A 15,842-nucleotide genomic window follows, 5' to 3' on the forward strand; every position below is an offset into this window, starting at 1 on the left:
AAATTTTGGATTCGAATGAAGAGTATCCGGATCAAGCATTGATAAACAAAATTGAACCCTTACCTTTTTATTATTCTCTGTCAGATGAGGCTTTATAGCATTTGTGTGAGCCCTTATAGCACCTTCTTTGATACGTCGAAAAAGAGTTGATGTTGACACGTTGACCGCACATGCTAAAGATCAAATATTTGTTCGACGATAAAGAGGAATTTCTTTTATTCGATTAAGATCGATTTGAATTCGTTTTCTCCCAACTGTACCAACAAGTCTCGGTGAAAGATTTTAATGTAGTTCCATTATCAAGAGATAATCTTGTTTGTCTCCAAATTCGTTTGATCGTACTTTCCGAAGTGTGAAATAACTCTGCAGCTTGCTTTACAGACCCATATCGAAGACGCCCTGCTTTGCTTTCTTTCAAAAGCCATTCACCAATAACTTGATGATCTTTGCAATATAGTCTTGAATTTACTGTAGTTGGATTTAATTGTGAGTTCATTGTTTTTGTATGTACAAAGGTTAAAAAATCTCAGCATCACTATAAATACATAACCTTATTATCAATAAATTTAAAATATTTAGCAAAATTATTTGGCTCCATGGAGGGAAACGAAAATTTACCCTCCAAAATCTTTAATCATTGTTGGAGGCTATGTAGAATAGGAAATCATGAGTAATCTTTTTTAAAATAATGAAGAATATAAAAGAATACAAAAACCAATAAATTAACCTGTAATTGTTGAAATAAATAAATAAATCAACCTGTAATTGTTGAATTTTTTTTAACATTGCTAATCTTCACTAAGATAAGCTTTGCTCTTCAAGAAAAAGAGAGAATTGGATTAGACACTAAATTAAAAAAAGAAAATTGAAGAATGATTTTTTATGAGAGAGAAATGACAAACTTAAAGAAAATTAAAAATGGACACACATTTAATGCAAATGAGACAGCATGCTAGAGATGTCATAATTGTGTACAGTATTTGAAGTTTCTTTTTGGTATTAACACGTATTCATTCACTTTCTCTTCTTTTCACAAGTTCATTTACTTCACTGAAGGGCATAATCGGTAGTTTATATATATTTGTGATGATATGGCAAAAGTCTTCCCTTAATATTAAACTCGTGCCAAGTCAAACCAGATCAATCTTTGTGAAACGGAGGGAGTATTAAATGACTATTTTTGAAACATTTTAATTTTTAACATTTTAGTATTGTAGTAGAGAATTAAAGGAATAAATTGTCCACCGTCTTTTAATTTGGTTAAGACGGTGGATGTATATATAAATTCTCCCGCCGGTATGGTGGATGTTTCCTCTCCTCTCTCGGTTACTACTACTTCAAGAAATGCAGGTATGCTTCTGTTTCATATTCTTGTTTGTTAAAATTGATTCTTGCTCTTTCTTTCTGCGTTTTAACGAGATAGAAACATATTAAATTGGGTTAATTCGTTTATTCAATCAAGATTTTGGGGTTTCCTTTTTTCTTCGTCTTTGTAGTAAGAGTTGATCTTGTTAGAGTTGTCTAGGATAATCTTGACCTTTGGGGGTTCAGATTCTTGTTTTTAATTGCTATGGGATGGGAAATATGAATTTTTTGAATGGATCATAAGGGGTGTGTGACTTTAGTGACATATGATTGAATATGCCAATAATCAGTCTCTTCTTTCTAAGTCGGCCGCTCCTACTTGTGGCTCTCTACTTCAAGAATTGCAGGTATACTTCTGTTTCATCTTGTTGTTTGCTCGAATGTGTTTTTGAAATTTCTTTCTGTGATTTTTCGAATCAAGATTGTGTTATATGGATATATAGTAGAAGTATATTAAATTGGCTAAATGTTTATTCAATCAAGATTTTGGGGTTTTCCTTTCTTCTGCGTCGTGTCTTGACTATAATCAGTGTTGATGTTGTTGTGGTATATAAAGTGGATTGTGTTCTAAGGAGATAGAAATATGTAAAATTGGGTTAATTCGTTTATTCAATCAAGATTTTGGGGTTTCCTTTTTTTTGTTCTTTGTAGTAAGAGTTGATGTTCTTGTGGTAGATAAGAGTTGTGTAGGATACTATTGTCTGCAGATTCTTATTTTTAATTGTTGTGTGGATTTAGTGGCATATGATTGAATATGCCAATAATCAGTCTGACTTCTTTCTAAGTCGACCGCTACTACTTGTGTCTCTCTACTTCAAGAATTACATATATTCTTCTGTTTAAATATTCAAAAAATATACAATAAATACTATATGTTGTAATTCTTTTTTTGGTAAGTAAATTATATTATTTACCAAGTGAAACTTATAACTCAAGAATTAGAATACAACATGAAAACTAGCAGAATAGGACCTGCACTGGCTAGTACTAACACATGCCAAATGCACCCTTCAGACTCACCTAGCCTTCCTATAATCTGTTCTTCAGAAATCATAACATCACACTGGGTAACAATCCAGTTTAATTATGTAAGATGCTAGCTCAGGTACCCTACTAGCTCTATGAAACACCTCTTGTACAATTTGCTTGATGATAACATGTTGTGGCCTTGTAGAATCTTGAAAAACTCTTGAGGATCCTTTCCTGCCACACCTGGTATACTGCAACAGCTAACACCATCTTATATACACTAGCAACTTCACTTTTCCCTTTGCAACGCCTCTAAGCCCACTGCACTTCCTCCAACCACCCTTGATTCTGTCTTGTTTTTCGCTGAAAATGTAATAATCGTTTCCATATATACTTCCAGTTACTGTAATAAGTGATGAATGAATTCCTCAACATTCCTGGATAATGGACAAACCATTGAACAAGCATGTCCCTAGTCTGTAACTGTCCCTTTATGGCTAGCCAAAGGGTTAAAGTCCACTTGGGGCATCCTCTGTTGTTGCACACCAACTTTCTTCAGCTGACTTTGGGAAATACTCCTAATAGTAGTTGATCCATCTTCTTAATGGAGAACTGTTGCATTCCCATGAACTCTGCCATAGTGATCCCAACATTTTCTACATATCTTGTGGCTTTAAAGACTCGTTGGATCATCCACGAGGCCACCTTAGGTCACTCTTCCATATATCTCTACCATTGACATAATATGTATGCACCCATACTACCCATGATTTCTCTTTAGATTGGCAAAGTTCCCATAACAATTAACAAATAGCCTCTTTGTTCCAGATCTCGAAATTAATCAGATTCAACCCCCCAGACAGCATGGGTGAGCAATCATGATCCCATATTGAAGTATTAATCAAGATTCATATAATTTATATCTCTAAAAGAAAAATAATATCACATGACTAAAAACATTTATGTAAATTCTAAGCATATAACTTCTGTGTTAAAAAATAAACTGATACTTTTATTGAATCTACTCAGAAAAATAGACTAAAATTCATACTTCAAATTCCCTCCTTTCTTGGTAATGAAGGAGAAACTGTACATCTTTTAAATAATATTTCTGTATTTATCCTATTAATAATCATATAGTGCTAAGAAATAATTTACTTGAAATATTTTTTGTTCTCATCTATTAAGGAATCACTCTTACTGCTACAATGAAGTTGATGATAAAGAACTCCTTCCTGCCCGTCCATTTCAATTAGAATTACCTATCAATCAGCTAAAAGAGAGGGATGAGAGTGAACATAATAGAGGTCTGTCGGCTAAACAATTATTTCTTGATAGAAACTAACATGAGGATGAATCTTGCCATTTTTGGAATAATTGAGGGATGTTTTTTGTTCATTATAATAACATAAGGATGTCGTTCAAGTTTAGGGTATAATTGAATGATGTTTTTGGCAACAAACTTGGATTAGTCATGTGATTGTGTCACACCCCAAATCCGGATGTGATGGCACATGTCCATTTCCCACCGGACACGTCAGCCTAACCTAACCACAACGATAGAGAAGTAGAAATAGGAGAATAAAAGATAATAAATAAGCGAAAGACTTTAATTAAGACTCAACACTACCCAGAATTTGGTTGTCACATGTACAAACCTCTAAATACAGAATTCGAATAAAAATATACAAGTCTCAGAGTATAGTTCTCGAATAGAACAAAACTGAAAGTAAAGATAACTCAAGGACACGTCTGGAATGAACCGCTACCTCTCGAGTATGTCCCGAAGCTCAATCTGCTAAAGAAAATACTAAGCCGAATCTGAGAGAGAGCTGTCAACCTACACAATTGTGTAGAAGCAAGGGTGAGTACCGAAAACCACAGGTACTCGCAAGTAACTCTAAACTAAGCAAAACTAGCAGCTACAAATAACTCTTTTCAATCCCAACTGAACCACCGAAACTTCAATCTAGCAGCAAACCAACCAACCTATACTAAACAGATCATATTCAACAGCCAGAACCAACAGTATATCCTCATCAACCTCAGATCAACAAATAAGAGCAAGTAGATCAAATTCCACATAAGAAGGGTAAACCGATACAATCCACACATCACAGAAAAAGATAGGGCAAATGCGATGCAAAATGCAATAATGATGTCATGTAGTCGTGATGCATGTCTGTCCTACTGAATACACATCTGTTGGATACTTGATCATTTTTATCTGTGGGTTAGATAAGCGTGATTATTCCAAGATGGGTGCTCGATGGATATGCATCAGATTAGTATGACTCAGACTTGTGAAAATGTGGTAATGAGAATAGAATTTTTTTCTAGAGTCGGTGATGGTTCGTGTGTTGTGAGAGCTTGGTGACTGATTTAGGTTCATCCTTGATTTTTCTGTGGTTATTGATTCCGAAATTTCTCTCGTGGTTACATGATTAGGGGTTTGTCATGGTAAATATGTTGTGGTTTTGAGATCTTAGATTCAAATTCAGTCTTTGAGTTAGTCGGTGGTTTGAAATAACCCTTTGAGGGTAAAGTTGTCAAGATTGATTTGGGAATCCTTTTTATGGATTTTTGGGATAAGGTTTAAGAATGGGTTCGTTTGGAGTAGTAATTATTGAGTTCGGAAATTTCACCTCGGGGTTGATAGCGTCGAGTATTTTTGCCTTCTTCTACTTTATGTTCGAGGACGAACATGATTTTTAGTGGTGATTAATGTAATGACCCTAAAGGTCATTTTTGGAAATTTTCATAAAATGACCGTTTTACCCCTCCCGATAGTTGCCCCGAGTCCTAATTGTTGTATTTTCGAAGTTGGTTTGAAGGAAAATTGATGAAAAGTAGAGTTTTTGGAAAGTTGAGTTTTTAAGAGTTAAAGTTTGGTTAAAAGTGCTATTTCGAGTCATTTGGAGTTTCGAGACTCGAATCGGATTTCCGTCAATTTCAGCAGTTTTAGAATGTTGAAACGGGTCTATGAGAATTTACGGAGTCGAATTTGGAGTTAAAACGAAGATTTGAGGTCCTAAGTTGCAAAAATTGTGAAATTTTGATCAAGAGTTGACTTTGGTCAACAAACGAGGTTTCGGGGCTCGAAATGGAATTTTGAGGGCACCGTTGGATTCAGGGGGTGATTCTAAGTCTAGAATGAGTCTTGGTTGAATATTTAGAGGCCCTGAGTGCGTTTCGAGTTTTTGAGCCTAAAGTTTGTTTCTTGATGCCTTATCGGATACCGGGTCAAGGAGGCCTCGAATTCAAATTCCGACGATTTCATTGAGTCCGAAATGTCATTTTCAAGCTAGTAGCATATTTGGTTTGTGTTTAGGAAGTGCCAAATGTGTTTTGGGTGAGCTTTTAAGCTTCTTGGATGCTTTGACACTATTTCAGCAAATTGTGGCAACTAAAGGGTTCATTATTAGTTTTAATGGTCGAAAAATTATTCCGAAGGTTCTAAAATTTTGAGCATGAATTATAGGACTTATCTGCAAATTTTGGTGCATTTTCGCTAACTCGAGATTGGACTTTTATCGTAAATAAGAAATAATTGTTTACCGAGTAGAAATGATATTTGACTGCGCAACGAGCATGAAATTGAGCTCCGATTGAACGAGCAGGTCCGTATCATTATTTAAGACATTTACAAAAAAGAATCGGGTCATTTCACTATCGTATGAGGAAATTACGGTCTTTTTAGTGAAAGATTAACTGCTGTTTTTCTGGTGCATAACAGCCATGTACTGTTATAAAAATCTCAGATTGTGTTCATTTGGTATTTTGAGCATATCGGGAGTTCTAGAGATCGGAATGGAGTGATTCTTACGGGTTTCTTCTTGAATTAATATGAGGGTTAGTATTCAATCTTCAATTCGACATTTTCTCATAATTTCTTTATCTGGTTTTTTTTCTTATCCGTAAATCTCTTGGAAAAAATTGGGGTTTTATCGATTTGGACTCCCTTTTTGATGAAAAAGGTATATTTACGATCCTTATGTTATGGGTAAACTGATTTTAACATAAAATTATTGATTCATCGATTATTTTCATCATATTAACCGCGTACAAGTTGGACTTTCCCGGTAAAGTTAAAGTTTGATAAATTGAGAATTTCAAGGTCAATCTTAACTCCGTTTTTGATGAAATTTCATATTTGAACCTATCTAAGCATATGTTTTTCAAGAGATATTTTCATTTTCGAGTCGGGGTTTCGGATCCGAATATTTTAGGTTTCTTCAAGAATGTGGATTTTCCTTCAAATTGAGTTTGTGAATTGATTTCAACTCCGATTTCAAATTGGTTTTCACCATTAGCTTCCAAATACTTTAAGGATCACTTTACATAAAAAATTTCCAGATTTGGGTATCGTTTTCCGGTATGAGACTTTTGGACCATTTTGCCCTTTTTCCCTAAATTTCTTGATTTTGGTGTCATTGGACTCGAATTGTGATTGTGACTAATTGTTTGAATAGATTATCGTGATCCGAATTATACTCGAAAAGGAAACGCTCAAGTCAAGTAACTTTTGGAGTTCGTTTTAAGGCAAGTGGCTTCCAAACTTTGTAAAACTCTTAGACTACGCATGACTACTTTCCTAATTGTGTTGGGGAGTAATGGGGATTGAGGATGAGTTTTATTTGTTGATTGAAATTGTTGTAAATGAAAGATGGGGAATAAAACGAGCTAAATGTGTTATATGTGACTTGAATTTGTTGAATAAGTCATGTGATAACTGATATTGAGGGGATAGAAGAGCATGAGTAGGCTATGATTGATACAAACATTGATGTTGAGACAGATGATGTGTAATACTATGATGTGGTCGTGATATGGTTGTGATTGAGACATGTGATGTGTAATACTATGATGTGGCCTGAATTGGTTGTGATTGAGACATGTGATGTGTAATACTATGATGTGGTTGTGATATGGTTGTGATTGAGACAGATGATGTGTAATACTATGATGTGATCGTGATATGATTGTGATTGATGACATGTGCATATTCATTATTCATCCCATGTGTGAACTATCTGTTGCATGAGTTCTGAGACACTGATATGAGGATGGATGGATATGAGACACAGTTGAGACTAGCTCTGGCTAGAGATATATGAGATGAACTAGTTCCGGCTAGCGATTTGGATGCCGATGGGATCTGGTTCCGGCGGTGATACATGGTCCATGTGTGGACCCTATGGGTTCTGATTTGAGTATTCAGCGCGGATTGATTACGTCAACAGATGTGTATCGTAGGACAGACATGCATCACGACTACATGACATCATTATTACATTTTGCATCGCATTTGCCTTATCTTTGTCTGTGATGTGTGGATTGTATCGGTTTACCCTTCTTATGTGGAATTTGATCTACTTGCTCTTATTTGTTGATCTGAGGTTGATGAGGATATACTGTTGGTTCTGGCTGTTGAATATGATCTGTTTAGTATAGGTTGGTTGGTTTGCTGCTAGATTGAAGTTTCAGTGGTTCGGTTGGGATTGAAAGAAGTTATTTGTAGCTGCTAGTTTTGCTTAGTTTAGAGTTACTTACGAGTACCTGTGGTTTTCGGTACTCACCCTTGCTTCTACACAATTGTGTAGGTTGACAGCTCTCTCTCAGATCCGGCTTAGTATTTTCTTTAGCAGATTGAGCTTCGGGACATACTCGAGAGGTAGCGGTTCATTCCAGACGTGCCCTTGAGTTATCTTTACTTTCAATTTTGTTCTATTCGAGAACTATACTCTGAGACTTGTATATTTTTATTCGAATTTTGTATTTAGAGGTTTGTACATGTGACAACCATATTCTGGGTAGTGTTGAGTCTTAATTAAAGTCTTTCGCTTATTTATTATCTTTTATTCTCGTATTTCTACTTCTCTATCGTTGTGGTTAGGTTAGGCTGACGTGTCCGGTGGGAAATGGACGTGCCATCACATCCTGATTTGGGGTGTGACAGTGATTGTTTATGTTCAATTTGATAATTATAGATCTGATTGGTGAAGGTATGAAATTTAGAACTTCTTGATTGCGTTTGGAGTTCTTTTTGGGGTCCGTAGGTACATTTTGTTCATACATTCTCTTTTTATGATTTGGGGAAAATGATGTTCTCTGAAAATTTGAGCAAGTGCATTGGTGTCCTGTTAATGATGTACTACATTTTCCTTGGTGCGAACCAACAGTTTCTCAAAATAAAAATAGAGTCTTCCTCTTGTGGTTTGTAATCTAGCTTTTCTTGTCATTTCGTTCTTGAACGTTCCTAGCTGTTCTTGTTTTTGTGAACTGGCAAGTAGTCATTTAGTTTGTAATCTATTTGATCTAGTCTGTAAGGAGGACACTACAGTGTTAATCTCGGATGAGAGAGTGGGTTGGTTTTGGATTCAGTGCATCAAGGAATATAGTTCTAAGCAAGAGTGTTTTGGTAGCTGTTGTGGTTTGGTTATTTTTATCCTTCTATTTGTAATCTGTTCCTATTGGTTTTGGTATTATCGTAACGCATTTGTGATGTGATATATTTTTAGTGAATTAGCATTTTGGGTAGGATCCTGCAATTTCACCTATGCCTTCATGTTCATAAGAAATAAAGGCAGTTTTGGTATTTGGCTTTTGTTAATGCTCTGTAATTATAGTGATTAAGTGGCTAGGGAGTCTTATCATGTTACCTTGTTCATGTGTCTTGGAAATGCTACTATGTTTGAGAATTTTTCCATCTATTTGCGCATAGTTCATCTCTTTGGCCTTTTTTGAGGCTTCAAATTTATTTTTTTGTGCATTATGGGATGTGGGTTAGATATTTGCAAGCATTTTCTATTATTCAGTATAGAGAACTATAGCTTCGTGTAGGGGGATGAAAATGAGAATATTCATTTCAGGTTCTGGGTGCTTTGAGTTTCTTGGTTGACTGATCCTGCCGTGTCGGGCTTTATTCCCTGTCTTATCTTTGACACTGCATTTACCTTGCCTGTTTTTGGTTTCATCAGGTTATTTTTGTAGGTGCGACTATGTGTGTGAAGATAAATGTTTGTTTACTACAAATACTATGATATTCTTAGCGATAACGGAACACGATTGATTAGCATATCTATTGGTGTTTGTGTAGGATAATTACCTTTGGGTGTTCAGATTCTTGTTTTTAATTGTTGTGGGGTGGGAATAATGATAGAAATATATTTTATTGATCATAAGGGGGTGTGACTTTAGTGGCATATGATTGAATATGCCAATAATCAGTCTCTTCTTTCTAAGTCGGCCACTACTACTCGTGGTTCTCTACTTCAAGAAATGTAGGTATTCTTCTGTTTCAACTTGTTGTTTGTTCGAATGTGTCTTTAAAATTGATTCTTGGTCTTTCTTTCTAGGTACCCAATGATTTTTACAGATCAAGATAGTGTTTGCAAACATTGATAATTGGTTATGATGATCTTTGGACTCAACAACCAACTTGACAATTTATTGAGAAGATGAGGTTGATGTTGTGATGGATGGTGGAGGCAAGCGAGGCACTTGTGTTGATTCACTTGAGGTGGCAGATTGTTCCCTTCTCTTTTGACCCCTTTGTGTATTGGGTCTTCTGATATGCTACACGACCTCAGCAGGTATGTCGTCTTCTTCTTCTTCTTCTTCTTCTTCTTCCTCCTCCTCCTCCTCCTCCTCCTCCTCCTCCTCCTCCTCCTCCTCCTCCTCCTTCTTCTTCTTCTTCTTCTTCTTCCTCCTCTTCTTCCTCCTCGTCTTCCTCCTCGTCTTCCTTCTCGTCTTCCTCCTCGTCGTCCTCCTCCTCCTCCTCCTCCTCTTCCTCTTCCTCTTCTTCCTCCTTCCTCTTCTTCCTCTTCTTCTTCCTCTTCTTCTTCCTCTTCGTCTTCTTCTTCCTCTTCTTCTTCTTCCTCTTCTTCTTCCTCTTCTTCTTCCTTCTTCTTCTTCTTCCTTCTTCTTCCTTCTCCTTCTTCTTCTTCTTCTTCTTCTTCCTCTTCTTCTTCCTTCTTCTTCTTCGTCTTCTTCTTCTTTTTCTTCCTTCTTCTTCTTCTTCTTCTTCTCTTTTTCTTTCTTCTTCAGTCCTCTGCTTCACGACCTCAGCAGGTACGTTGTCAGAACTTTTTCATTTTCTTCTTCTTCAGTCCTGTGCTCCACGACCTCAGCAGGTACGTCTTCAGAACTTTTTCTTCTTTCATCCTCTGCTTCACGATCTCAGCATGTACGTTTTTAGAAATTCTTCTTCTTCTCTTTTTCATTCTTTTGTGTGTTTGTCACAATTTGTGCAACTAGTTTCTTTATATATAGTTGGTGTCCGGAGCTGCTTTCTTCGTTTGGTTCCAGGTGTTATGTGGTACCATTTTTACTTGTTGATCAATCTTGATGTTGCTTTCCATTGTTCTGTATTTGTCTTTTATTTTTCAAGTTTTGATCTTTGACAGTGTGGTGTGTGGTTGGTATTGTTTGGGCTGTTATGTTGTTAGAATTGGACTTTGATGAGATAGATGCTAATATTTGCACTGTGTACAAGTTTTGGGAATTTTCCTTTCCATGGAGAAATTCAGTTTTGCATGTTACTTTATTGCCTTCATCACTAGTTGTCCGAGTGTGTATGTCCTGGATTTTGATAGGAGGAAATTATCCCCTTTGATCTGAGAGTTTCTTTGTAATTTCATGGTCTTTCTAGTTTTGTCCTTGGATTATTGGTAGAGCTGCATTTTGTTTTGTTGTTCCGTAGTCATAGTATTGGGGAGAGATGATTAGACAGGACTTGGCTCAGCTTCACATTACCGAGGACATGACTCTAGATATGAAGGAGTGGAGGTCGCGTATTAAGGTTGTAGGTTTGTAGGGTTAGCGCGTTGGCTTTCCTTGCGAGGGTTTGGGTTGTTAGCGTTTGTAGTAGTCCTAGCCTTGCACTTGCAGTTCTTGTCTGTGATACCTATAGCCTTATGTTGTTTACTGCGTTTCACTTCTCGCATTATTTTATTGATGCTTTATACACTGTTTCCCTCTCCATTTTACTTGGGTTTGATGTACTTGAGCTGAGGGTCTTTCGGAAACAGCCTCTTTACCTCAACGAGGTAGTGGCAAGGTCTGCGTACACTCTACCCTCCCCAGACCCCACCTAGTGGGATTTCACTGGGTATGTTGTTGTTGTTGTTGTTCTGTAGTCATAGTTATTGCATACTTGGTGCATTGTTTTTGTGTGAAACCCTGATAACTCCGCCTGTCAAGTCACAGCCCGTCCCACGCCCGAAAAAAGGAGGAGGAAAAGTATCAATGGTGAGGAGGTAGTCATTAGTTTCTTCCTCCTCTTTGATTTGTGAATTTCTTGCTAATTTAAGTAGCCAAGGTCTTCTATGTTTGCCTAAGATCATTTGTGTAGGACTATTTTATTTTCATCTCACTCAATAATAACAAAAGTGGGTACAGGTGCAACTTTTCCTGCGTGGCTTGTAGTCCTCGAAATCAACCGGTTCTAAACCTTGAAAAAGGAGGGGGCTAAGTGTTTAAAGGAATGTTGCTTCTCCTGTGCACTTTAAGCTGTTGGTGAGTTTTTTCTGCTAGCTTTAGGGATGGCGTTTGTCATTTTCAACAAGATATGTGTTTTATTGTTTTGGACTGTGGAGACATGATAATGTTTAATTTTGTTGTCCGGATGAACATGATAGAGTATTTCCTACTTTGATTTTTCTTTTATTATTAAGGATTTGGTTTTTCTTAGAGGAATGGTAAGTAGTCGTTGTGCTAATTAAATTAGATATTGAATTTCGCCTCTAGTTATGAGGCTGTCAGTACTGTGTTCTTTCACGGTGTTTTTGGTGCTCATGTTATGAAGAAAATCCTATTGGGAGCGTGAGAAAGAAAAAAAAAAAATAATAAGTAAGAAATCCGCCACCAATTTCTTCCCTTTATTATTAATATAATAATAAATATAATCATATATATATATTTAAGAGAATCTTAGGCCCGCCTACGTGATGCCATCACAAACATGAATTCTCTTTTAATTTATTTATTTCCGAAATTAGCCTTTCCTTTTCATGAAAAGTTGTGACTTTTATGAAGAGTTGAGACTTTTATGAAAGGTTGTAACATTTATGAAAGGTTGTGCCCTTTCCGAAGAGTTGTGACTTTTCCAAAGAGTTGTGACCTTTCTGGTAAGGCACAATAAGCATTTGTTCACACTATCCTTTGTTGTCTATAAATAGAGGGGTTTCCTCTCATTTTAAACAACGAAAATTTGAACTTCTTCTTTTTCTGCACAATTAAATATTTGATTCTGAACTTCTTCTTCTTCTTCGTTTGCACAATTAAATATTTGTGTACTTTGCTCCTGTTTAGTGGCTCACTGACACTATTATTTTTGTATCATTACACTGGTGAATAAAATCGTTTCTTCCTGAGAGGATCTATTTCTTTAAACCTGGGAATGATTTTCTTAAGGAGACACTGTGTATTTAGTGGACTCGATTATTCCTTTCTATTTCATTCTATTGTTACAGATCCCGGTATATTTTTTTTACTGTCATTAATTTATGTTTATGATATTAATTGTTGTTTTTGAGTATATGTTTTAAACTTTGTTGTTTATATTTCTGTAGAGTTATTTTTATAAGTATTTGTTAGTACAGACTCTATGTAAATCCAACTACTGCAGATTCACAAATAACTTTTTACAAAATACATTTATTTACAACATTCTACAAAGAAATCTTTTCTTCTCCAAGAGATCAACCCAAAAAAATTATATAATTTTTTGTTGTTGTCATAATAATGTTAATATTAACAGGAGAAAAAAAGAAAGAAAGTCAAATGATAGAATTAAAACTAGCAATTGATTACAATTACATGATACACAATGATAACTATTCTCACACCAAAGTACTTTTTTGAACTTTTTTCCCATTATCCCTTACTTCTTTTTCTTCCTTTTCAAGGATCCTTAATGTTTTGTTTGTGCACAACTTCAATTCTAAAACACTATCATAACTATATTACATATGAAATTTGGATTTTGGATGATTGCATTTTAATTTTAAAACACATAATGACTACATATTACTTATTGGTATATCATATGATTATGAAGCTTTTGCTCTTGATAAACACATTAGTTATATATATATATTTTTAAAATATTTAATATTTTGAAAGTAATTGATAGTGTTATACTAACGAAATTTACAAAGAAAAAAATTGAGAAAAATATTTATTTGACTCTCTAATTAAAGACACTATGTAACCATGCATATATATGATAAAAATAAACTAACCATTGTAAAATTTCAAAAGCAAATTAATGAATATGTAAAATGAAATTATGTAAACTAGGAGAAAATAGTGTTATGATTTGTAATTTTGCTTTTTCTTTTAATAAAACAAATGGTAAACTACAATGGAATTACCTCTATACTCTCAAAAACAGATTTATATAAAAATACTATAACATCAAAATACAAAAAAAGTTCTATTCTAATAAATTTTAAAGAAGAATGTCCTAACCACGCGAAGCGCGGGACCATTTACTAGTATATAGTATAACTTTAAACAAGGGATATTTCTTAAATTAGGGTTAGGATAGTAGTATTAAATAAGGGATGTTTCCTAAATTAGGATTAGGATAGTAGTGTTAAATAAGGGATATTTCCTAAATTAGGATTAGGATAGTAATACTAAAATTCATACTTCAAATTCCCTCACTTTCTTGGAAATGAAGGAGAAACTGTACATCTTTCAATTAATATTTCTGGATAAAATCATATAGAGCTGAGAAATAATTTACTTGAAATAATTTTTGTTCTCATCTATTATGGAAGCACTCTTGTTGATACGATAAAGTTGATGATAAAGAAGAAGAAGAAGAAGAAGAAGAAGAAGGAGAAGGGGAAGGAGAAGAAGAAGAAGGAGGAGAAGGAGAAGAAGCAGAAAGAGGAGGAGGAGAAAAATGTCTTTGAATTCTCCTTCTTCTTCTTCATCCTCTTCTTCTTTGAATTCTGGCAAGGTCTAAGATGCTCCTTTTGAACTTTTATAGTTCCTTAAGGGATAGGGGTTGTTATTGTCTTTTCTTCCATGATTTTTTCTACGTGAAAAAAATGTTAGGTTTTGGTTTGCACGCACAACTTGCTTAGGTCTTCGATTTACAAATTAGCAATCTATGTGCTTTGACATCTTTTTTAGGTTCCCCTTCTTTTGTGTGTTAGTCACCATTTTTCCAACTAGTTTCTTTATATATTGTTGGTGTCCGGAGCTGCTTTCTTTGTTTGGTTCCAGGTGTTATGTGGTCCCATTTTTCCTTGTTGATCAATCTTGATGTTGCTTTCCTTTGTTTTGTATTTGTCTTTTATTTTTCAGGTTTTGATCTTTGGCATTGTGGTGTGTGGTTGGTATTGTTTGGGCTGTTATGTTGTTAGAATTGGACTTTGATGAGATAGATGCTAGTATTTGCACTGTGTACAAGTTCTGGGAATTTTTCTTTCCATGGAGAAATTGAGTTTTGCATGTTACTTTATTACCTTCATCACTAGTTGTTCGAGTGTGTATGTCCTAGATTTTGTTAGGAGGAAATTATCCCCTTTGATCTGAGAGTTTCTTTGTAATTTTATGGTCTTCTATGTTTGTCCTTGGATTATTGGTAGAGCTGCATTTTGTTTTGTTGTTCCATAGTCATAGTTATTGCATACTTGGTGAATTGTTTTTGTGTGAAACCCTTGTAACTCCGCCTGTCAAGTCACAGCCAGTACCAAGCCCAGAAAAAGAAGGAGGGAAAGTATCAATGGTGAGGAGGTAGTCATTAGTTTCTTCCTCCTTTCTAATTTGTGAGTTGCTTGCTAATTTAAGTAGCCAAGGTCTTCTATGTTTGCCTAAGATCATTTGTGTAGTACTATTTTATTTTCATCTCACTCAATAATAATAAAAGTGGGTACAGGTGCACCTTTTCCTGCGTGGCTTGTAGGCCTCGAAATCAACCGATTCTAAGCCTTGAAAAAGGAGGGGGCTAAGTGTTTAAAGGAATGTTTTTTTTCCTGTGCACTTAAAACTGTTGTGAGTTTTTTCTGCTAGCTTTAGGGACGGTGTTTGTCATTGTCAACAAGATACGTGTTTTATTGTTTTGGACTATGCAGACATGATAATGTTTAATTTTGTTATCCGGATGAAACATGATAAAGCATTTCCTACTTTGTTTTTTCTTTTATTATCAAGGATTTGGTTTTCTTAGAGGAATGGTACAGGCAATAGTCGTTGTGCTAATTAAATTAGATATTGAATTTCGCCTCCAGTTATGAGGCTGTCAGTACCGTGTTGTTTCAAGGTGTTTTTGATGCTCATGTCAGCTTCTAGAATAGGGTGGTTCTCTCTGTGTGCGTGTGTGTGTCTTGCTCCTCACGTCTTGATCATTTCTTTGGGTGAGATGGGGTTTCTCCGAATTTCGCACTCATTTGCTGTCTGTGTTTGCTGTCACAGGACCTTGTGAAGGTGGTTTCCTTCTGTGTTTTTGGTTACACAAAGGTATCATCTGTGGTTATTTTGTCGAGATT

At 35.4% G+C, this 15,842-nt stretch overlaps 1 protein-coding gene across 1 annotated transcript in view; it reads left to right on the forward strand.

Annotated features, from left to right (window-relative positions):
• The window catches only part of LOC125838141 (signal recognition particle 14 kDa protein), a 325,612-nt gene that overhangs the window by 210,573 nt on the left and 99,197 nt on the right, over positions 1-15,842 (forward strand). The gene's annotated exons all lie outside the window — the stretch shown is intronic.

This window comes from Solanum verrucosum, unplaced genomic scaffold (genome assembly GCF_900185275.1).
Source record: "Solanum verrucosum unplaced genomic scaffold, falcon-dt-bn FXZP01000079.1, whole genome shotgun sequence".
In the NCBI taxonomy this organism is placed as follows: domain Eukaryota; kingdom Viridiplantae; phylum Streptophyta; class Magnoliopsida; order Solanales; family Solanaceae; genus Solanum; species Solanum verrucosum.